The sequence below is a fragment of the Macadamia integrifolia genome, chromosome 8 (assembly GCF_013358625.1).
Source record: "Macadamia integrifolia cultivar HAES 741 chromosome 8, SCU_Mint_v3, whole genome shotgun sequence".
Classification (NCBI taxonomy): Eukaryota; Viridiplantae; Streptophyta; class Magnoliopsida; order Proteales; family Proteaceae; genus Macadamia; species Macadamia integrifolia.
Window position 1 is genome coordinate 33,510,674 of NC_056564.1, and position 25,999 is coordinate 33,536,672.

Consider the following 25,999-nt stretch of genomic DNA (forward strand, 5'->3'; position numbering starts at 1 on the left):
ATTTGCAAATGACTTGATGATCTTCTCCAAATCTGATACTACATCCCTAGAATCCATTATGCAATGCTTGAACCAATTTGTTTCTCTGTCTAGGATCCGTATCATACCCTGGTACATCTCTCATCTTCGTGGCTGGTGTCTCTAATTCTACCAAGGCTTATTTGCTTGAGAAGACATTTTTTGCCCTGGGTCACCTTTCGGTCAAGTATCTTGGGCTGCCTCTAATCCCAGCTAGGTTCTCCGCTCCTCATTGTACCTCTATTCTTGACCTCATCAGAAAGCGCCACCAACTTCGGGAAAGAAAACTCATATCCATTGCAGGATGATTAGAGTTCATTCAATCGGTCCTCCAAGCCTCTTACATCTACTGTTCCATTACTTATGGGTTGCCAAATTTCACCATCTCTAAGCTTGAATGCATTTTTGCCTCTTACCTTTGGAAAGGAAGTGAATGCTTTAGATTTCTCCGACCTATAAGTTGGGCTGTTGTCTGTCTCCCTAAAGCTGAAGGGGCCAAGGGGGTTTAGGATTGAGAGGCATTAAGGAGTTCAATACAGTTGGTATTATCAAACTAGTTTGGAAGCTAGTAAAAAAAAAAGAAAAGTATATAAGTTGATTGGGTCCACTCGAGACTTCTCCGGTCAGATACTTTATGGATAGGGAAAATCCCTTCTAATGGTGGAGGAAGATTATCTCTTTGTGCCCATAGATATCCTAAGTTATCTCTTCTCAGATTGGTGATGGGGCCTCTACTTATCTTTGGCTTAACCCTTGGCATCCTAAAGGAGTTCTTTCCCAAGCCATAAGTTCCAGAGCCATCTATAGTTTGGGTTTGCCTAAGCATACACTTGCGACTGACATCTTATCCTCTGGTAATTAGACCCCCCCGTCTAGTCCTCGATCCAGCTTGCCGATATATAGAATTCTTTGTCGGTCATCCCTAAATCTCAGCAGCAAAGACATAATACTATTCTCTAAATGCCTTTCCCTATTAGGGCTCTTTAGTGCTAAGGCTATTTGGGATTTTGTCAGGAATCATAGGCACTCCTCCCCTGGGCATAAACTTATTCGGTTCAAGCATCATATTCCTCGTCAAAGCTTCACGGCTTGGAGAGTCTTCCCAAATTTCATGCCTACGTAAGAATTCCTCATTTAGAGAGGCATTACAGTAGCCATATTGTGCTTTCTTTGTGGTAATAAACTGGAGGACATTGATCATCTCTTCTCTGCATGCACTGTTTCCCCTTTATCTGGAAAGAGGCTCTAGCCTAATGTTGGCTGACAAATAGGAGAATTCTTACTTTTCAGAGGGAGTGGTTTTGGATGGATATGAAGTTTCAGAGAAAGACTATTTGTGATATTATGGGAAAGCTTGTCTTCCGTGCAACCATAAATCAAATCTAGATGGAGAGATTCATAGGAAATGGACCTCTAACTCTCAGACTCTTGGAAAGATTTGGGGCTCCATTTTCTTTGATGTTAAAGCTAAGATTTCTTGTGTTTCTACTACTTGTAACCCCTCCCTACAAAATTTTCATATTGTTGCTTCCTGGGAGCTTCCTAGCTCTATGATCATGACTGCCCCTCCTCTTTAAGATTAGGTTTTTTCCGTTCTCTCTCTCCCCCCTACTTAGGGGTTGCATGTAATTTACTTCTTCTTTTTAGTAATGAATTATTTATTCACCCAAAAAAAAAAAAGATAGCTTTCTTCCCACCAAATCTCTTGATAAACAGAGTGTGGTCGATATTGCTTTGAGAATAGCTTGTAGGAATTATAGCCTTGTGAAAATGCTCAAACCAAGCACAAGGGGATCGCTTCAGCCAATATGTTGCATGTTTAAACTTACACACCTTCCATTGGGTTTTAGAGCAAGTGAATCTAGGAAGAATGTCCACATACACTTCCTCCTCAAGTTCCTCATGAAGGAAAGCATTCTTCACACTCAGTTGTTGTAGATCCCAATCTAAGTTGACGACATAAGATAAGATAGTACTGATTGTGTTCATCTTAACAATTAGAGCAAACGTCTCCAAGTAGTCAATCCTATAAGTCTAAGTGAAGCCTTTAGCAACAAGCCTGGCCTTGTACGATCCACTATATTATCAGCCTTCTGTTTCACTATGAAGACACACAACTAATTATCTTCTTTTGTGAGGGAAGACACATTAGATCCCATGTGTAATTCTTTTTTAGAGCCTACATCTCCTCAACCATAACTACATGCCATTATGAGTCTGCACTCGCTTCCTACCAGATATGGAGAATAGAAACAGCAGATAGAGAAGACACAAAACTATAGTAGGATTGAGCAAGTGAGTCATACGAAACAATTTAAGCATTAGGATGTGAAGTGCAAGATCTAATGCCTTTATAAACAGTAATAGGAAACACAAGAAACGGATTAACACTACCAATTGGGACACCAACAATCGGGGAAAGAGAATACCTGGGTCTAGGGGGACAAAATAAGCTCGAGAGGAGATAACCGGCGAGGTATGGTAGGTGTTGGATGTGTAGTGGTCTAATTCTGCTGTCTGCGACTATAAGTTATTCGTAAGGGTAAGAGAGCTTGTATTAATCCCAAAGCCCAGTTTGTTCCTATGATGCTCTCTCTCCTACAGGTGTTGAGATTTTCTGACTGCTCTTTCTTCTGATTCCATCCCTTAAAACTGTTATTGAGGCTATGTCAGACCTTAAGTGGAAACAAGCCATGTTAGAGGAAATGATGGCACTTGAGAAGAACTGACCTTCCCAAGGGAAGAATTCCAGTTGGATATAGATGGGTTTATACAATCAAGTACCGATTAGATGGTGTTATTGAGAGGTATAAGGCAAGATAGGTGGTCAAAGGGTCCAGTTAGGTGTACAGAATTGATTATTAGGAGACCTTTGCTGTTGTGGCAAAAAATAACTCAATAAGAGTCCTTTTATCTATGGAAGTAAATAGAAATTGGCCCTTATATCAGTTAGATGTGAAGAATGCCTTCCTCCATGGAGATTTAGAAGAGGAAGTATATATGCAGCCCCCTCTTGGCTTTAAGTTTCCGACAGTTGATGGTAAGGTGTGTACTTTATAGTCTAAAACAGTCTTTAAAGGCTTGGTTTGAGAGGTTCAGACAGGCAATTCTAAAAAATGGATATTCCCAGAGTCAATCAGACCACACATTATTTACTCGAAGAGGTAATGGCACCATCACAGCATTGATTGTGTATGTTGATGATATTATAGTAATTGGAGATGACAATGAGGAGATAATTAAACTGAAAGCTTACTTGGCTAAACAATTTGAGATCAAGGATCTAGGACACTTGAAATATTTTTTGGGTATTAAAGTGTCAAGGTCTAAAAAGGGAATCAACGTATGCCAAAGAAAATTTATGCTAGACCTGTTGAAAGAAACATGAATGCTGGTTGTAAACCAGCAAGTTCTCATATTAAGCAGAATCATAAGCTAAGAGAAGATAATGGCCCTTCCCCTGTTGATAGAGTGTCAAATGCCAGAGGCTAGTGGGGAAGCTGATTTATCTGTCTCTAAGTCGCCCAAACATTTCTTATGCAGTGGGAGTAGTGAGCCAGTTTATGTATGCACCCAGTGGGCACTTGGATGTTGTGTACCGCATCCTCAGGTACTTGAAATCCTCTCCAAGAAAAAGACTTTTGCATGCCAAGAATAATCACTTAAGGATAGAAGGTTATTTCGATGTTGATTGGGTTGGATCCATTTCTGATAGAATATCAACATCTGGTTGTTGCACATTTGTGGGTGATTACTTGGTCATATGGAGAAGCAAGAAACAGTTCGTTGTAGCTAGATCTAGTGCAGAGGCTGAGTACAGGGCACTGACTCATGCAGTTTGTGAACTCACTTAGCTACGTCGATTGGTTCTTGAGTTGGGGTATAACACTAAAGAACCTATGCGACTCTACTGTGACAACAAAGTAGCTATAAACATTGCCCATTACTCAGTGCAATGTGATTAAACAAAGCACATTGAAGTAAATCAGTATTTCATCAAAGTGAAGATTGATTCTGGCAACATCTGCACACCTTTTGTGAGGACAGGTGATCAATTAGCAGACATCTTCACCAAAGGAGTTATTCCTCACTAGTTCAGTACCCTCTTATGCAAGCTGGGAATGTATGAAATTTATTCTCCAGCTTATGGGGGAGTGTTGGTGTTCTTATATTATGTTGTCCTAAGCTGTATTTTATTTTTTTCCTTTCACCTCCCTAGAGAGGTCTAATGTAATTTCCCTAAAGTTTAGTTTATAATGTCCCGACCCTATTAACCTTGGCACAATATTGTCCTCTTTGGCCCATGGGCCTCAAGGCTTAAGGCTTTAAAATGTGTTGTGTCATGTTAAGGCGGCTAGAGGTTATTAACTAGCTCAACAATCTCTCCTTAGGTGATGTGGGATTAAAGTTTGCACACCCTCACTGATCTCCCAAACACCTTGGTATTAGCCGTATTCTAGGTGGGGACACCTCATCGATCTCTTAGGAGGGTCTGGTACTTTCCGTATTCTTAGGTGTCGTAATGTTTCCCCCTTTCAGCACAGTGCCCCACACATTATCGGGGTCTGCTATGATACCATCTATAATACCTCAGTCCCATTAACCTTGGCATAATATTGTCCTCTTTGGCCTATGGGCCTCAAAGCTTTAAACGCGTTGTGCCATGTTAAAGAGGCTAGAGGTTATCAGCTAGATCAGTAATCTCTCTCTAAGCGATGTGAGACTAAAGTTTGCACACCCTCACTAATCTCCCAAACACTCTAGAACTAGCTGTATTCTTGGTGGGGACACCTCTCTGATCTCCCAGGAGGGTTTGGTACTTACCATATTCTTAGGTCTCACATCGTTGGCCTAAACAGGATTACCGCCACAACCCTTTCCTCACCCTTTGCCAAATGTATCAGCAGGATGGCCATAAAGCTTCCAAGAGTACTCCTTTGTGTGATGATCCTTGCCACAGTGATCACACTTCATTGGAACTTTAGTAGAGGAGCTACCAGAGTGTGGGGCTACGCTGAGGGACTGAGTGCCAAAATAAGTGCAAATCTCTCGTTAGGAGAGGCAATAGGCTATGGGAGCATAGTGGAACAGTGGTTATCCTTAGTTGGAACACAACATAAGCCTGATCCAAAATAGGATAGGGAGTATAACTTAGAATCTGGGACCATTGCTGATCAAACTCTACGTTCAGCCCTACCAAGAAGTCATAGACTTGGATCTTATCCTTTCGTTTTTTAAATCTAGTGACATTAGTAGGAGTGGAGGGAGTACACTCCTCATAGAAGACTAGCTCATTCCACAGTGCGCGCAACTTATAGTAGTATTGTGATAGTGTGAGCCATCTTTGCCTCAGGTCACAAACCTTCTGGAGCATCATTCCTTGCTTAGGAGTAAATCTCATAAATAGACTTTCATATCTTTGCAGTAGAGTAAAAAAATGAGACAGCCATGTGAAAGTAAAGTTGTGTTGGTATAGAGTTGACAAGGAAAGCTATAATAAGAGAGTTGGCATACTTCCACTTGTGAATCTTAACACCTATGGTCGGATGCTTAGAGGTTCCAATGAGGTACTCATAATAGCCATGGGACTTCATAGAGATACAGATCGAGCATGACCACATAAGGTAGTTTGTACCATCAAGACGAAAAGCTGATAGATATGGTTGCAAATCAAGAGGGTTGTACTAAGACAGAGGCACCAGCCTTAGATAGAAAAAGCACTAAAAAATAGGAAAAAACATTGAAAAGCCTAAAAATCGATTAAGGGTGAAAACCCTAGCAAATTAATTTTGGAGATAACTTTGGAATGGAGTCTTGAGATGGTAAAGTGGCCAGTACATACCACTACAAGGATCAGTAGCACCAACCGCAACCAACATCAAGACGATTGATGCATCAAACAGGGAAAAAGTACCCTGGCATAAAAAATAAATTTGATCAAGGGAAAAAAACTGAAAAATTGATGAAGGGCGAGGAACTAGTCTCTCAAATCCTTGGAGAAGGGAATCTGAGACCCTAGAGAAAAGGATAGAGAAGCTAGTGGCTCTCTTGGTGATTTAAGAAACTACTACTGAGAATGGAGCAAGGAGGGAGGCACTGGAAGGGAAAGCCGAGAGAGAGAGAGATGGAGGCGCAAGGAGAGAGAAAATTAAGAAAGAGAAAGAGATGGAGGGGAAAGGGAACCCTTAAGGTTTTGAATCTAAAGGCTTTGATACCATGTTGGAAAGGGTAATGACTTGTGTCTAACTTAACACCAGTCCACTTTATTTATAACAACGGAGAGAAAGTTCTAGAATATTACAAGGACCATTAAACCCCAAAAAGACCTAAAGACCTGTTTGGAATCTGACAACTTCCCTAAAACTAATTATTACAACAAGTAGGCTCTGTGTTGTGAACTCCTCTCTTCTCGGATGCTCGTATGAAGAGGCAATACTGTCTAGCTTATGAACGAATCCGCATCGAAGTCCCTATTACTAATCCTCTCCCCTCATCTATATGGTCTGCCACGTCTTTTGCCATGATTCTGGCCACTACTCCCTCAAAACCCCCTTTGATGAACCTCTTCCACCCACTGATCACAATCACCTTCCATATCTGACCTCCATGCCACTCCATAGCCGCCTCCGCCTACGTCCTATGAACTACAGACAGACCTTCATGTACCTCGCTCCCTAATTAGTGGAAGAACCACTCTCGCCGGCACAAGAATCGTCGTCCAAGAGGGGGGGCAACTTTTTGACTATAGGGGGACCGTGCTTACTAATCCTGGGAACTTACTATTGGTCTAAACCTGGGTAACAACCGATTTGCCTCTCTGGTATCTGACAATGATGTTGACCAAATCCCAGAGCCTGAGGTCTTCGCTCATGATCACTGTACCGTTGGAGGCTCCATGAGATCTCTCTCTCATGAGCCCCTCCTCTGTTGACTGTTCTAGAGTTGCTACTGCTTTTCGATCTACTTCGTCACTTCTGTCCTCCAGTTGCAACCCTAGCCTGCATCCCTCAAATGATATAGATTATCCCACTGATTGCAAAAACACATTTATCCATTCGACTTTACCGGCTCAGTCTTCAGAAGGGTCTTATGGCCATTATCCATATCTCTACAGATGTTCTTATACCGTTATTACCCTTTTCCCCGTCCTCTCCTAGGCCCAATGCCACTTCCACTTTTACCCCCTTTGGCCCATCAAATGAAACCCAACCTAGACCAACTGTTACTTTCCACTCCATCCACTTACCAAAGCCCATCTCCAGTTGCCCATCTTCTCCTAGTCAAGTGGATCCTAGTAGCCCGACCCAACTTATCACGTCTTTGCTATCACCCGCCTCCCTGGTTGAGATTGAACCTCTCCATCGTACCATAACTCATCCTCCACCACCTTCTCCCTTGGTCTGCCTCGGTCTCCCTCCTAGCTCTTGGCCATGGTCCTCCCGTCTTCAATACCAATCCCCAAGTTCCTACCCCACAAACCAGGGCCTATAATAGACGTCACTGTAGCTCATCTAAAGAGCTCTTATTGCACAATCCCAACCTTTCCTCCTAAATCAAGGAGTTCTATGGAACACTAAGGGTCTGAATAAACTTCTAAGTAATCTACTGTTTGCCCCATGATCAAGTTTCTTCATCTGAATTTCTATTCTTCATCGAAACTTGAGTCAAAGAGCCCAACTCGGCTCATATTTCTGTGACTATTGCACTAAGCTGGTCCTTCTTGGCTAACTATTCCTATTATTCTAATGGTCATATCAGGTTTTTATGGGATCCTAGTAAACTTTTTGTTTCCTTGCTCTCCTCCACACTCAGTCCCTCCACCTCAATATCTCTGATCACTGGGGAAACGCAAGTTTACTTCTTACCATTTTTTATGCCTCCAATTGTCCTTCTAAGAGATGGTCTCTGTGGACGGATCTCCGCTGTATTACCAATCATGTGGCTTCCTTCCTCTGTTAACCGAAACAACCGAAACGTCCAAGATTTTGGCCGAGATTTCCGAGTTCTTGAACCATGCCCTTGACGTAAGCTATATTTTAGATAAAATTAAATTACTTCCCCCCCACTCCCCCAAAAAAAAATATCATTCATTTGAGTCTATTAAATTCTTTTTTCGTACAAAAAAATAATTCATTAAGTTCTTAATACGTGCAAACCTGGGGAAATGCAACACGAACATCTTGTAAGAATTGTCTTGCTTCCTGTCCTTCATCCACACTTTCTTTAATGACTATAGACGTAACTTCCTTTTCACCTACTAAGGCAGGTAGATTAAACATAAGAAAACTCAAAATATTAGTTGCAGTCGGAAAAATACAAATACCAACTGCAGATACAAATTCTCATGCAAACATGTTGTATTCTATTTTTTCTCAGCAAAAAAAAAATAAAAAAAGAGAGTATATATAGAAAAATGTATTGAATTGTCTATGGGAAAATGTATTCTAGCCAGTAGCTGCACGTGCACATAGTTATGCATGCACTCCCACATGCAAACAAGTGGTATATGAATTTTTATCACCTGACACAACCCCTGCCATGTGGTATATGAGGTGGCCACATTTCATTCCAGAAAACAAGCAAGGGAAGTGCCTTCAAGCCTTAAACTAGTGAGTACAAAATCAAAAAAACTGAAGAGCCGGGCTTGACAAGATGCGGCCTTTTGGGAAAGCCAAGTCAATTTCGGGACACCAAATCCTGCAATTGATGAAAAGGACTGAGGAAGCATGTATGTTGTCACACTCCCTGTCTTCCAAAGGTGTCTAGAGGATGGGGTAGACATAGCAGAGGGACGACCTGGCTAGTGAGTACAAAATCAAAAACTAGAGTCACACTTGATTCAATACAACAGAATGAAACTTTGTAACTTCATAAATTTGGGACAGATAAATTCAACTTTTTCTTTTTCAATTTTTTATTGAGTCTAGGATGTAATGCAAGGAGTTTACTAAAATAATGTCACAATCTGAAGCAAATATACAAACAGAGTTTCCAGTTTGAAACGAAGGTTCCTACCAATAAACTCATGGAGTTGCCTCCTTGCAATTATGTGGGCACGGATAAATGCAGCGCAAATGCAACATGCAGATTCTAACCGGTCTACTGCGAAATATGTAACCCAACTTTTGAGGACAAGTGCTTATCTCGAGGAACCTATAATAATTTGGGAAATGAACGTGAGCTTTAAAGCCCCTCCAATCACATAAGGGTTCATGGGATACTAAATCAATTGCTTCATCAACTGATTGCATCAAAAGATTTTCTGTAGCTTGGGTTATTCTTCCCTCATCAAGCATCCCCCAGTAGGCAGCTTGAACACCTGTTATGAGTTTTAAATTAGGAAATGAAAAATAACTTCATTGTTAACAAATTAACGTTAAATTGTTGATGTGCCCAACGTTGAGTATAAGATCATCAACCGAGTAGCAGAAAACAATCATGTCCAGTCCACAAGAAGTATAAGGCTTAACCATTAACTTCCACAAGTAAATGTGGATTACGGAGAGAGAAATTAGGATCTACAGAATAGAACAGGAAATATGGAAACAAAAGTGTCCTTAAAAAAAAAAAATATTTATGTTCAGATAAAAAAAATACAGGGCATACTCAGTGAACGAGGCTCCTGCCACTGTAGGGTCTGGGGTGGGTCATAATGTACCCAGTCTTATCCCCGCTACGCAGAGAGAGGCTGCTTTCCAATCCGAACCTGCGACCACTAGCAATGAAGTAACCTTACCATTGCACCGAGGTCCACCCTCTATTTATCATGTCTAAAACAAATGAGAAACATATAATACCATAGTTGTCATAGCGCCCGAGGCGAACTGAGGTGGTTGAGGGGGAGGGGAATTTCAAGGCGACATTGACAAGGCACCTAGGCGACCAAGGCGCCGGTCAAAAGCTTCCTAGATTCCTAGGCGACGCCTTGACAACTATTGTGTGACTCTTATGTAGAGAAATGAAGTTAAACATTCACATGCAAATGCAAATTATTAATGATTAATAATCAAGGGTGTCATTGAGCGAAGTCGATAGCCAACCACCGTAATCCTGGAAATGAGAAATGCTTTACATTTTTAATATTTGGGGGGCCCAAAAGTTGGTCTTTAGGTTTGGGTGCCTTGACACATAAGGTGCCCAGTCACCATACGCCTTGAGGCCCGCCTTGTCAGCTAGGTTGCTTTGACAACTATTTTCACCATGTCAACTTCTATCTTAGAATAAAGAAAAGAAGTCAATAGAGACAGGATCTACAAATACTACAGTCAACAGAATTGTGTTAAACACCATTATCATTGTGTTTGGCTTGTGATGTGCCTCATTGTAACATGTATCAAAATTAAAATGCAAAAGAATTTAGACCATTTAAAAGGTGTACTCTTATATCTTTTAGATTCATATGTTCCAAATTTTGATCACTTTCAGATGCATCTTGAGGGTGCACTTGTCCCCTTCTAGGTCTCTTAAGCATGCAATATATCTTTTCACTGTAGACCAGTCAGCTGGTCCTAGTTCTTCATCATCCCCAAGACCGCCAAAAGCCTCTAGTGCTTTGTTCATCATCTCATACCTTGTATAGTCCAATATGTGCCTCTGCCATTATATGCAGATAAATACAAATTGATAACTAATTAATTTTTTTTAGAAAAATCATCTTGTGAAATATGCCGAGAATATGAAAGTGAGAACCCCTGATAAAGTTGTAAGATATAACACAAACATTTTACATTTAGAATTTAATGTACCTATTGTTATAAAATGGGAGAGAGTCTAATTGATGGTAAAACTTGTGAGATCCAGAACTGGCAAGCTTGCCTTTTGGGCCACTATCAACCATATTTGGATGTAGCAAAATCTTCATAAATGGACTCCAAACTCCTGCTCTTTTGACAAGATTTAGAATGTCATCTATTTTGATGTTAACTCTAAGCTTAAGATGATCCTCCCCAAGGAAACGGCTCATTTTGTTTTCTGGGATCTCTCCCCCCCCCTGGGTTAGTTGGTACTGTCAGCCTCCCTAGGCCTTTGTTCTTTTCATTCTTCTCTCCTTTTCCCCTTGAAGCTATATATTCCCCCCCTTCTTCGTTTGGTAAAAGAGCAACCCAGTGCACAAGGCTCCAACTACTGTATGGTCTATGAGGGACAAATGTACGCAGGCTTACCCCTTGCTTTGCAGGATAGGTTGTTTCCAAGGTTTGAACGAACCGATGACCAACATGTTACAGTAGTGCAACTTAACCATTGCGCCATAGGATCCCTTTCTTCCTTTGGTAATGAATTTATTTATTCACCCAAAAAAAATTTTGAATTATATAATCCCCTCTCAGATGATCTTCTCAATAAATCTATCCCCCCAAGTGCCCCCTCTCCAATTCTCCTTTCTGATGATGAGATCATTGTTGCCACCCTCTCAAACAAAGCCAACAAAGCTCCTGGGCCTGACGGGTTTAGCATGGGTTTCTTCTCTTCCTGTTGGAGTATCATCTGTTCCGTCCTCATTTTGGCTGTTTGTGTTACAGTCGGGCCTGAACCTAACTCCCTGTTTTATAATGACAGATGATGAGCTAGATCTAATTAACACTAATAGCTTATGGCTAGCAAGAATCTATAGCTAGGAGGGAAAGAATGATCCCTCGTGTCATTGTTGGTTGTGCTTGCAACATTGGAAGGGATTCAAACCTCCAATGAGACCCGGGTAACAATTCCAACATTTGTGACATTCTCTATAACATGTTTGGCAAGCCCATATTAAGGCTATAAAACTCTCACATAAGTCCTCGGGCTAGTGGGGTTAAGGTTGGAAGAATAGCCCAGCCAAAATGGCATTTTTAGGGAAACTGGATGGTCTAACCGGTTGACCAGTTGCACCCTCGGAGACAGTAAATACTGCCCAAATAAGGTTATTTAGAGGTGAGGCCCATGACTATCTACCAATATGCCCAGAAACTCTCCAATGGGTGTCCCAACCTACCTATTGATGTATTAATGGACATATGCCCCGTGGAGGTGGATCCACACTATTCCATAAGCAATTAACCCCTTTGGGCCAAAATCTATTTTTAGTCAAATATTTTGTAGTCATTTATTAGCCTATTTAAAGCCCAACAACCCTTTCATTGCTCATTTGTGCATTGCGCAAGTAAAGGAGAAGAGAAAAGAAGAAGAGGAAGGAGAAGGAGAAGGAGAAGAAGGAAGATAGAGTTGAGGAAGGAGCTCCTCCAAGCATTCCTTGTGAAGACCGTTCTTCCCCGTTGCCAAGGTAGGTTCTCCCTCCCTTGTACAAGTGTTTTCTCCCCTTTTTCCCTCTATAGAATCATAACCTAAGATAAGGAAAGGACCCTCTATACCTTGTACACTAAGTGAGGACCTTGGGAAGGATGGAACTTATGCCCACGTGACCCAACTAGGTTCATCCTAGAATGTGGGTATATGAGCCATAGAGAGGAGTAACCTAAGTTGTGGAAAACATCAAGTTGAACCAAGAAGGGGTGAGAGTCGAAATCCCTCAGCATAGAAACTAAGGTTTTATACCTTAAAAGAAGTAGGATGACCGTAGGAAAGAGGGGCCACGATTGGGAAAACAAATGGGAAGAAAATCTCAGTTTTGGGCCAACCAGCTAACCCAACCAGTTGATCTAAACCCATTAGTCGGCGGCATCATCCGGTTAATTTTACTCTGGTCTCGGCACTTTTGGATTCATCATCCGGTTGACACCAGCCGATCAGAACCATCATCCGGTCATAGTTAGTTTGACTTATGACTTGGGCTCCAATTGGGGATCTTTATAAGATTTTTGTTTAGGGGTTTTAACGGAATATGATATAATATTTATGCATGTTTTTCATTAGGTTAACCTAACCTAAGCGGGAGGATACGAGGTGATACAAGATTGTTTAATTTCCTAAGTTCGAGATCAACTTAGGTGAGTGGGTGTTTTGGCTTAATTTATGGAATGTTTATGTCTTTAATTTCATTCTTGTACAGTTGTCATACATATTGTGCATTGGGATCATGATTATACATGTGTTATTTGAAATGGAGCATGTGTGTGTGAGTATGTGGAAATTGAGAATGTGATGAGATGTAGAAATGTGAGAATATGGATGTGGATTATGAGGGGCACGGGGAGGCCGAAGGAGGAATTCCGGCACTGTGTGCCCTGGGTGCCTATCTCAGGTTTCATAGAGAAAAGTAGCCAAGTCATGATAGTGGAGTTTGTAATTTTTCATTTTTGGTACCCTGGGTTTGCTACAGCGGGAGCCTTGATAGGCCTAGTAATATACCCTAACCACCCTCTACTTTGCACTATCGAACTTCACAAGAGAAATCTGGGTGTTAGGATTATCAAAGACAATCGAACTAGGGTTGGTACTACTCGACCCACCGATGTAGCTTTTAGAGGTTCCGACAGTCATGCGTACAGTACGTCGTATCACACTGTGCCCTTTAAAGATGCAGCACATCGTATATGGGCGTGGTAGCCCTCTGCGACATACCATCAAGTGGGATTAGCTAATACCTTACCCCTATTGGAAAGGGGTAATAGTACTAGGATGTGATCCTAACCACGTGCATCTATATGCATCCATAGCATCCATATCATTAATCATACATCTGTGGCTATAGCAGTAAGACTGACCTTTAAGCCCACGGTACCAAAAAGAACCTTGGCCATACCGTGGCTCAGACTGTCAACCTTACATCCATCACCTCATAGCTAACATACTATCCATCCATAAAACCTCGATCACATCAAAGTTGGTAAAATCATGCAACATGGAAATATATAATTTTATATAAAATAATTCCATAACACATGATATGTATAACTGAATATATCAAAACACTCCGTAAAATAAATCAAACACCCACTCACTTGATTTCCCAAATCTGGTGTTCTTTCGCTGAATTCCCGATCACCCGTATCCTCACTAGGTACATTCCAGGTTCCTAAGTAACCAATTCATACTAAGTTAAATTTTATATTTTTATAATCATTTACTAATCTTGCTCTCAAATCTCAGTTAGATTCCTATACCAGAACCCCTACTCTGCTAACAAGAAGTACACTGACTTCAGGTCAGTATTCCTCCCAGCTGATTAGACTAGTATTCCAGTCCAGCTCCCAATGTCTGTGTAGGTCATTTATTCAACCCATATAGCCATTGCTTATCCCTTAGTCTACTGGAATAAACCTACAGGTTTCTAACTCATGATTGCCCTACTGGATATGTCTGTATTGCCCTTGGCTCATATATGTACTTGGATAGGGTCCCAAGCATAGGTAGGGGCAATATTGAAATTTTGCAACCTAACTCCTCTATTTGGGTAATGAATCATGCCTTTATATTACTTAACTATTTCTGGGCAGGTCTAATTACGTACACACAGTTCACGGGCCATTCAGTGTCAAAATAACATTAACAACCCTATTCTGGTAGGGCCAAACTTGTTAGCCGATTCCCTTGGCAGAATAGGCCATTTTGCAACTTACCAGCCCTACCTCCTTTGGCAGAGTTGTGCCAGGTAGTTCCAACATTTACATTACACTATACCCACTTCATTTAAATTTCCTACACCTTAGAAACTAATTTCCTAATTCAATTTGGGTCTCTAAGGTATCTTATGGAGTCAATTAGGTCTCGGTTTATCCAATTTACTCCCTGGATAGGTCTCAGTTCACCCAATTTACTCCCTGGGTGTACCAACTAAATTTTCTTCCTATCCCTGGGCAAAATTGGGATTGTGTGGAAGTTTATCCCACACCCAATTATAGACAATTTAATCCAATTGGGAAAAGCCCCATGGTTTAGGGTTTCGGGAACAACCTTACAGTTAATTGGGTTCCAATTGGGGTCCATAAATTAGGGTTTTTACTGTGGGAGACTGTATTGGGTTCCCACAGGCAATTCCCCACTTCCAATTTTAATTTTAAACCATCCCCACTCTTGGCCGATTACTACCCTAGCTCAATCTGTAACACCCTAATCTGATATTTATACCCCTACTTGCGGACAGGAAAGAAGAAAGAGCAGAGAAAGCCAATGCTGGCATGGTTGGCAGCTCTAGAGTGCCAAGAAGGCAAAAGTGACCCCACCTACTCCTGTTCAGCTTGCCAACATCATTGAGGAACTCATTAGGAGGTGTGGACAAAGAGGTAAGTTTAATTACAAGACTAAATACAGTAAGAAAAAAAAAAAAGGTGCGACATGAGGACTTCCTAGTTGGTCACGCATCCTAATACTACTCTCACCCAAGCACGCTTAACTATGGAGTTTTATGGGATTTGGTGCATTAATGCTAGTATGATCGCACCCAAACTGGTAGGTCCAAAACCGGCCAGCCAATTTTGCCTAGCAGAATGTAATTTTTGGATTTTTGCACTATGGGGCCCACCTTTGCTGTGCAAATTCCCATTTTGCCCCTATGGAAAGAGACCTAATTGAGGGTTAAAATACATATTTTATACAAAAAAAAGAGAAATTAAATTAAAAAATTTAATTACATATTAATTAAATTAATTATTATATGTAATTTTTTGGTTTTTGTGCTGTGGGGCCCACACCCTTAGTCTGCAAATCTCCATTTTGCCCCTATGTGAATAAGCTCAAATAAGGTATGAAATGTATATTTTAGTGTCAATAACTAATAGGGGAAATAATTTAATTGTTTAAGTAAAATCTAGATTTATTAGGTATATATATATATACACATAAATGTACATTTAGGGCCCAGCCTGTTTGGGCTACCCTATATAAGGGTTATAATGGGCTGAGATTTCATAAAAATCATGGCTACTGTAATAGTAAGGAGAAAAAGAAAGAAAGGAGAAGAAGAAGGAAAAAGAAGGAAGAAGAGGAAGAAAGAGAAGTGAGGAGGGAACTCACTCACCTCAGGCTGCTCCTAGATCAACTCTGCACCCAGGTAAATGAACTTACTATTGCAACAGGATTAATTAGGTAATTTCATGTAGATTGGGTAGTTAGGATTAGGGTTTTACCTAATTGTTTACTGCCAGGGAATCCCTGTGAGCAGAATAGCTGCCTAGTAAAAAAAAAAAGCCCTGATTTTTGTGGGCTATTGGGGACCCAATTGGTAAAAACCCTATCCCTGCTAAACCCTAGAAACTAGGACTCCTCCTTTTTTAGTAGGGATTGTGTAATAAGAGCTGGAATAGGGTTGATTTGGTGAAAATTGTGCCAAAACCCTAAGAACATAATTTTATTCAAGCTGGAATTATAAAATAGGGACTGAATTAATTAGGTTAGGTTAGTACTTATAAATGTTCATCTCAAATTGATGGCCAAGGCATGAGAAATACCCTAATTCTGTAGATCTCTTTAAATTCCTAAACTATTCCTGTAGAATTGGACTATATCAGTTTTGAGTGTAATAAATTGAAACCTAAAATTGGGTCAACTTGGCATTTAACATTTTCCTTACTGACCTAAGATAAGTATTGAAAATTCAGAATGAAAAATTGATGCAATTCGGGTACTATAGCAACCATGGTACAGAGTATGGAAAATGCAGAATCAGATTCTACAGAATAAAAGGAGGAACCGACAGGTCCCGACCAGCCAGCTGGTTTTGACCCAGGTAACCCACAAATTAGGGTTCCAAAAGCTAGATGGGCTATGTAATAGGTTACTAGACCTTTAGCTTTAAGTTTGAATTTGTATATATAAGAATTAATGAGAAACATAGCCTATGACTGTAGGGTCCAATGTTTAGAATTTCATATGACCTCAAAGACTGTAAGTATGGATGAAAACCCTTCATCCAATGAGGATATATTAGTGTTTCTCTATATCTAATTCTACTATAGGAAAGGTTTAAGAAATCAAGGAATCAATATGTATATAGGAAAGAACAGACAAAGACCTCTATAGGTTGGGTATGGGAATGCTATACTTAAAGCAAGTGGGTAAAATGTAGGAATTTATGATATACCTAATGATTTAAATATCTGTTGAATAGGAAACATAAATGACAGTGTGGCAATTTTCTTGAATCCAAGAAGTGAACTTGCAAAAATTGAATACCAAGGTGAATGGGTGCCCTTCTCAACCCCCCATTCTTTTGGTGTGTTTGTTTAATGTTGTTCATGCATTAAATTGCTTATGCATGTGCATTTGTATTTATTTATATTTAAAAATGGCACTATTGCGATGGAATGGGATGGAATGGAAATGAGAAAAGTAAGACAGGTGAGATGGGTCATGTGCAGGTTCTCATGTTTGAATGTGTGATTGCAATGTTTGGATGAGCATCATTTAGAATGCTAGTTAGGTATCACAACTCCAAGTGCTACACCCCTTTTCCGTAGGGGGTTAGGTACGGACTAATCCCGAATTATGTGGTTGCCTGATCAGCAATGCACTTCTGATGAGATGTGTGGTATCAGTTATGGAGGTGAGATAAGATACGACGTACTGTATGCCTATGAATATATTTACAATACGAGATTACCTTTTAGGGGTTAGTTGGTGTGGCCCGGGACCCGTACAGGCACTGGCTGGCTCTTGCCTGTGACGTAGCTTGTATACCTGAGGCCCAACGTACATGGTAGGGTATGCCACTTACGTTGGTAGCACTTATACCCATAGGTGATGAGACCTAGTAATGGATTAGGAATTTTGTATAGTTAATTAAATGGACTCATTAACATCATTCTTTATGTATGAAGCATGCATAAGCATCATTCTCTATGTGTGGAGCATGCATTGTATATGGATGTGTGCTTATTCTCCCTCACCCCTCACTGAGCATTACCAGTGGTCACCCCTTCTATTTACTCCTTTTAGATGTCAAGGTTGAACCCAGTATTTTGCCAACTTCCTGCACTGATTATGAGGCAGTGGCCATGGATAAGTTGGCCAATCTTCAAGAAGATGGAATCGACCATGGGATCGACTGCGAATGCGATGACTATGCCGATGGAGGCCAGTTCTTCTGAGGATTAGGATGGACTATTCCTATGTCTTTTTGTGTACATATTCCTGTTGATGCACACTCTGATGTATGTAGTCTACTATTGAGATACTGTAAACTGTGAATATTCTCTTTTTGTAAGGTATGTAACTCTCATTTGGATAATTGTAAATATATCTTATCACTTAGTTGGCACTGGAGCTTATGCAAGATATTTTTTGTTGGACTGTGCATATGTATATAAACTTTGATCTTTCGTAGTGTAATTGTGGTGTTATGATCTGCCCTAGTCTAGATCCTAGAGAAACAGGCTGACTGGATACGGTGAGGTGTCCAGTGCCGCATGCCTTAGCCTATTGGAGGCAGGGTGTGACACAATCTACTAGGTTGGGTTAGGGTTTTACCTTCCCAGAGTTCCTGGGGTGTCCAGGCAAGTTCATCAGCAACTGTGCAACTTCGGATGCATTTCCCAGCTGTGGGTGCACCTTGGCAGCACTTGGATATACTTGGCAGTAGAAACAACAACACCGCCAGCATCTCCAGCAACTTTAGGGGAGGGCCACAGCCTCCTGGCAACAACCCAGCTACAGCTCTCCTCTCCCTTTTTCTTCCCTTCTTCTTTTTCTACTTCTTCTCTCTCTGTTTCTTTTTTGTTCTCAGCACTCAGCAACAAAGAAAGAAAGGAGGAGGCTGACCTTCCTTCTTTATATTACTAAACAGAAATTAGTGTCTGTTTGGCAAAAGCATTTTTATAAAAACCCATTTTTTACAAGTATAAAAACTTAAATAACTTCCTATAGGATTTAGTGTTTGATATGAAACTACGTGCATTAGAACCTTTAGACATGCTCCTATTCATGGTAGAAATGGGTAGAATAACCCTACAAAGAAGTGGGGCCCATAAGGAAAAATGCAGTTTTCTGGGCATTTGCCACTGCAATCGGCTGGCCGGTTGGTTAGATGCCAACCAGTTAGATACCAACCCACTGGTTGTCCTCTGTTGGCTTCCCATCTGTCTTACCTTCTACCTAGGGTAGTCCACCCTATGTGGGATAGTTCCCCACACCTGTAGACCATTCACACCTATTCCCTAACATTCTCCCTTTAATGTTTCCTGATCTACACAGATGTACACAGCTGTATGGCTGTTTACATAGAACCTTTAATTCTACCTTTACATCTTACCCTTATCAACTGAATTCCACCTCTGGAATTGAGGGGTTCCAAATTTAGGGTATTACAATAGAGCCCACCTCTAACTATAGGGCTTCATCCAAAACTCATATACAAGCATCATAGTGTAGAACAAATCCAACAAATGGAGCCAATAACTACACTACTAGCTATTTTAGGCCAAGAACAAGCCAAATCAGGGAAAAATCGATACTTGACAGCAAATGAGAGATGGAGTTGTGCTCCTACAACTCAATTACTCAGCTACTGAGGTTTGGAGGGGTCATATAAGACCCTTGGGAGATTTTTTCCAAATAGGTCACATCACACACCAATGTCTGAGGAGACATAAAGAGAAAATGGAAGCTCTAGCTGGTGGTAATCCAGAGAAGAGCTCTCCTTCTCGGTTTGGAATTCGAATGGTCCTTGGTGTCCTTCAAGCTCTCTTCAAGTGTCTTCAAGTGTATTATAGAACTCAATTAGGTCTTCTTGTATACTCATCTTAGCTAGTCTAGCCTCTAATGGACCCCTCTATTGTCACACCCTGCCACCGGTTAGGCAAAGATACGCGGCACTAGACACCTCACCATATCCAATTAGCCTATTTTCCAAGGATCTAGACTTAGGGAAGCTCATAACACCACAACACAACTATAAATCAGGGTTCATTATGATATAAACTGTCCATCAAAGATATATTACATCATTTTTTAGTGTCACTAAGTGATACATTATATTACAGTTATCCAGATAAAGTTATATATACATTTCCAAAAGAATATTTACACAAAATCACAACATCTCAAGAGTAACTATATACATCAGAGTGCTCTCCAACAGAAGTATATACATAAAAAGATATATCAAAACAGATATATACATAAAAAGATATATCAGAACAGACTGTCTACTCTTCATAAGTACTGGCCTCCATAAGCATAGCCATCGCATCCATAGTCGGGTCCATTGTCGGCCTCATCCTCTGAAAAATAGGCCAAGTGATCCTTGGCTACTGTCTCATAAGCAGAGCCAGAAATCGGTAAAACATTGGTCTCGTCATCTAGAGAAGTAAATAAGAGGGGTGAACACATCATGCTCAGTGAGAAGGTGAGGGCAAGCAAGCACACATAATACAAATGATGCAATGCATGCTCCACACCTTATATGATGCTCATGGATTCATTTAACATTACACTACTTCTTATTCCCTTACTAAGTTTGAAATAAGTGATATAGTGTTACGCAACGTAGGTGGTATTCCCTACCCCGTACGTTAGGCCTTAGGAATACAAGCTCATTGCAGACAGTGGTCAGCCAGACCCAGAAAGTAACCTTGGTCCCCCAGCTAATCCCTAGGTTAGTAATCCTGAGCAATCAAGTATACAGTACATCGTACCTTGTTGCTATCCGTCTCTGGGTATAGTATGTCATACCACGGAAGTGTACTGCTGATCAGGTAGTCACGGTTCGAGATTAATTAGTACCTATCCCCCTACTGACAAGGGGTTGTAGAACTCGGTGGTAATAACCTAACCCATGATTTCTATATGATGCACAGTCATCATCTATCATTCACATTAACACAATAAATACCGGGTACTCATCAATGTCCTATATTACCTGTCTTACTTGCTCCAGTTTCCTATCCACAAATTAGTACCAACAATAATAATAATGATTAGATGCACACGTCAAATGCATGAGGTACAGGCAAGGCTATAGTTTAATAAACACTCCATAAAACAAATCAAGGCACCCACTCACCTTGGTATTCAATTCCGGTAGGTTCACTTCTTGGGTTCAGGAAAATTTCCACATTGTCACTTTTATTCCCTATTTCAAAAGATATTTGAATCATTAGGTACATAACAAAACCTTACATTCCACCCACTTTCTTTAAGTATGGTTTTCCCTTTCCCAACCTATAGAGGTCTTTTGTCTATTCTTCCCATGTATGTATTCTTATTCCAAACCTTCTCTGTAATGGAATTGGGTATAGGGAATTACTGACAGATTCTCCTCTGGGTAGAGGGGTTCCACCCATACCTGGAGTCCTCATGGCCATATGCAATTCCAAGCATTGAACCCTATGGTCATGAGTCATACTTTCCACATATTTTATATATATAGTCCCCAAATATATCCAAAGGTTTGCTGACCTAATGCACAACCTTTTTGGCTTCTGGAACCCTAACCAGTGGGTTATCTGGGTAACAACCGGCTGGCCGGTCGTGACCCACTGGTTACCCTTAACTTTATAGAATTTGATTGTGCCATACTGCTCTCTGCTTCTTAGCCTGCTGCGAAGCTAAATTGGGCCATGTATTCTCAATTCGGCCAGTGAATTAAGTTGAATACATTCATTTTCATTCTCTTACATAAAATTTTCAGCTCAATTTAGTTTGTAATAGAATTTTACAATGAATTTAATTAAAATCTGTTAAATTTCTCAATTTCAACAATTATACAAATTCTAACCTAATATGTGTATCATATTTTATTTAATTGATCCTACTTCCATTCTAGATTTTCTCTATTACCACCAAATTTATAGAAACCCTAAATTCCAAGGTTTGCAGGGACTAATTTCCAATAAATTATATCCTGGAACTTTCCTTGAGATGGGGTTTTTTCTCACTGGGCAACAATTCTCTGTACAGGGTTTCCCTGGCAGTTCCCAGTTGGCAAAACCCTAACCTCAACTATCCCACTTGTACAAAACCATCTTTCTAATCATAATTCAGTAGTAGATGTACTCACTTGGATATGGGCTTGGTCCAGAAGTTGCCTAAGGGAGGTGAGTTCCTTATCTCCTTCTCTTCTTCCTCTTCCTTCTTTTGCTCTTTTCTTTTCTTTTCTTCTTGCTACAGCAGCTCATGGTTAGGGTGAGAAATTTTCCCCAAGACATGTATATAAGGGATCCCAAACAGACCCTTGGCCCTTATAGATGTTATATATATATCACTTATTTAATTAGAATTGATTAAATTAATAAATTAATTCTCCCATTAAGTTACTAATGTTATACTATGCAATTCCATACCTCATTAGGCTTCCTTATATAGGGGCAAAATGGGAATTTGTATAGTATGGATGTGGGGCTCACAGTGTAAAATTAGAAAAATGCATTCTGCCAGGCAAAATCGGCTGGCCGGTTGATACCCGCTGGTTTGGCCATTTTCAGTCCCCTATGATCTGTTACTCCTCCTTTCGTACCCAACCCCTTTATTGGTTGAAAATTACCTGTCTGCCCACACTTCCTGGTGGTTCCTCTTGCAATATTGACAAGCTGAATAGGAGCAAGTGGGATCACATCTCCTCTTCTAGCATTTCACTGCTGCCAATCAGGCTAACATTGGCCTTCCCTGTCTTGTACTCTTACCTGTCCATAGGTAAAGGTATACAAGTCAAGTTAGAGGGTATTACATCTACCTTTAGGGTTCCAAGAGAGACTTAAAGAATGAAACAAGGATGCTTAATTGACTTTCAAACCCTTGTACAAGCTTTGATACCAAGTTAGAAATAAGGACTGCTAGGATTAAAGATGATGGAAGAAGATAACAGAGAGAAAGGAAGAAGGAGAGAAGATGAGAGAAGAGGAAATGAAATGGGAGCAAAACGTGGGGAGCATTTTGGCTCTTTCCCGCATATATTAAGTTCAACTAGAACTTTAGGGAAATTACATTAGGAATCATAACATAAGTACAGTTCCTAAACTTCCCCTATTACATAAACTCCAACATATAAATGGTTTCGGTTTCAATATATGAAACTATTTATTAAATGATTCGGTTTTGGTTTTACCTAAGAACCAAATCGAATTATCTACACCGGAACTGAGCCGATAAACACCCTCACTCCTATGGTTGAGGTTGTTAGTCCAGGAGTTGGGATTTCATTCTAAGGGACCTATGCAGCCCTATTGTGATAATAAGGCCATATAAGTATTGCTCACAATCCCGTATAACATGATCAACAAAGCATATTGAAGTAGACCAACATTTCATCAAGGAGAAGATAGACTTTGGTTACATTTGTCCTTCTTTTGTGAACACATGTGATCAATTGGCAGAGACATCTTCACCAAAGGGCTCATCTCTCACCAGTTCAGTAACCTTTTGTGCTTGGAAATGAATGATATTTATTCTCTAGCTTGAAGGGGGAGTGTTAGAGTTTATGTAATAGGGGTACTTTGAGAACTAGTTTATTATCTTGTTGTCTTATATTTTATTTTCCCTTTTTACCTTTTACATCGCTAGGGAGATGTATGTAATTCCTTTTATCATGTTAGTAAAGCAATATAGGTGGGAAGAGTCCACACGATCCACACTCTCCTACACACGATTTTACAGTCTCTTTTCTCTTCTTCCCTTGTCTTCCTCTAATGTTCTCTCTTCTCTTGTCTTCCTGTCATCTTATCTTCTTCTCTTCTTCTCTTCTCAGCTCTTACTTTCACCTCTCCTCTTTTGAATCAATCATTGCGACCTTTCCAGCTGTGCGAATGGTTACGTAAGTGTTCAGGCTTTTTGATTTTTTATTCTGTTCTAGATTGCTGCCAGATTCTGAGTATTCACTGTCTTATCATATTTGAAAGAATATGGGTTGCAAGCTGCAAGTCTAGAGAATTGAAAATGGTAGTCATAATTAAAAAGTCCAGCATCCAAATTCATCCACTTGATACAATATTCTCTATTACTCAAGTAGCCTATGGGCATCATCCTGAGATTTTTTTTTTTTTTTTTTTTTTTTTTTTTTTTTAATGTGATATCCAGAGACTTATGTAATCATCATTACTGATAATTACTGTGGTCGTATAATACAAAAAGATAACACCTCATGTGATACGATCAAACAAAAAAAATTCCTCCACATATATAAAACCTCACCTTTGCTGCTGATAGCTTATCCAAATCCGAAAGATGCAAAATAAGTTGTGCTGTTGATCCAGTTATAATAAGCGTCAAGAACACAGAGCCACCAGTGAAGAAAACAAATTGCGGCGAAAGGGAAATTTCCGTTCCTAAATTGAAAATCTGGGTCGATTTATTGCTGAGGAATTATACATGACATTTTCCATGGAAAAAAAAAACTGAAATCCTGTGCTTTGATCAAGAAAAGATGAGTTGTCACTGGAACACTGGAACCATGAGAAAGTGATAGACTAGTTAGAATGTAAACAAGTTTTTGCATGAAAAGCAACACAATAATTATATTAATTAGATTGCCCACATTTCAGAAAATGAGACAAGAAATTATCATATAGGATCTAGGAACTGATGAATGGGACTGTGTACCAAAAAGGTAGGCATATAAGAAATGCCCATCTTTAACTGAGGCATGCTATATGGAACACTTGGCTCAATGATCTGGATCTTCCATCAGTCCTCCGTTGAACATGACCATACCACCTCAAATGGCTTTCTCGGAGCTTTTCATTGATTGGGGAAACTCCCAAATCAACTCTAATTCATTCATTCATTACTTTATCTTTCATAGTTCTTTCGCATATAAAGTCACCCACTTCAGAGCATCAACTGATCCAAATTTGATCAATTGGGATAGAGTGTTTGTTACATCAGATGGTCAAGATTATTTGAATGATTTATCTTTTCACTTTCAGCTATATATATTTATAATTTTTTTTCCAGATGAATAAATAATGCATTAAGAAAAAAAAATTGCAATGCAAAGGGGAAAAGAGAGGGGGCCATCGGCCAACTAAAGTAGGGGAACAAGCCCAAGGGGAGGGGAAACAAGACAAACACTAAAAAAAAAAAAAAAAAAAGGTAAGGTAGAGCCAACACAAGGGACAAAGAAGCCTGAGGGGAGAGGCTCTCAGGGGGGGGGGGGGAAGGCGAGAGGATGATGGTAGAAGGAAGACCCCAAGGGACAACAATAAGCCTGTTTTTTGGGGAATCTTTAGCTCTATGGTGGGAAGGGAGTTAAGCTTGGAGTTAACATCAAAGTATATCACTTTCCAAATCATGTTGAAGAATCTAGATTTGGCTGTCCATCTACAAAGATTCCACTCCATCCAAATGTGGCTGATAGTAGCATAGAAGGTAAGTTTCCTAACAATGTCACAAGTAGAAGATCCTCCAAAGGTCATGTCCATCAAAATCCACTCTCTACAGAAGGGAAGATCTAGCAGGACAATAGCTTCTAATGACCTTTTTCCAATAGAAAAGAAGGGGCAGGAGAAGAAGAGATGATCAACATCTTCAGTACCATTTCAGCAAAAGCAGCAGTAGGGAGGGACTTGGATATGCCTGTGGTTAAGGAAAGACTGAGTGGGGAGGCAATGAGAAGGGATCTCCATGCAATGAAGCTATGATGGGGAATGTGGCCTTGAAAGGCATTTTCTCCCATTAATAGGGGATCAAGGGGAACATAATGCTTTGGCATCCTTGGGCTGTTAATGTTCAAAAGGTACATGTTAAAGAATTTTCAATTTCCTTAATTTGCAGATGTAACGAGTGATGCGAATAGCTGCTAACAGGGGGCTATATGGCCCATTTTATGATACCAGAACTGGGAAAGTCCAGAAATACCCGATCAAAGTGAGGCCGGAGTGAATCTACTAGGTTCGTTTGTGATTACCATAAAAACTGCAAGGATCTCATAAAAAAAGTGCAAGAGTTAGAGGGAGAGTAAGGCAGTAGGAGTTTTCTAATTTCACTGATGGGCATAAATCTCATTGATTGGAAAGTATATATTTGCTTTAGTTTTGAAAACACACCATATATTAAATGTTTCAAGGCTGTGTGGAGACAGATTGAACTTCGCCTAAGGAGCTATTTGGAACGGGGAGGTCCCAAATATGTAGACCTGAATTCACTAGTGGTTTTTTTTTTTTTTTTGTGGGGGGGGGGG

At 40.2% G+C, this 25,999-nt stretch overlaps 2 pseudogenes; both read right to left on the minus strand.

The window, feature by feature from the left end:
• The window catches only part of LOC122086905, a 59,133-nt pseudogene that overhangs the window by 25,497 nt on the left and 7,637 nt on the right, over positions 1-25,999 (minus strand).
• LOC122087785 lies at positions 15,219-15,336 on the minus strand (annotated as a pseudogene).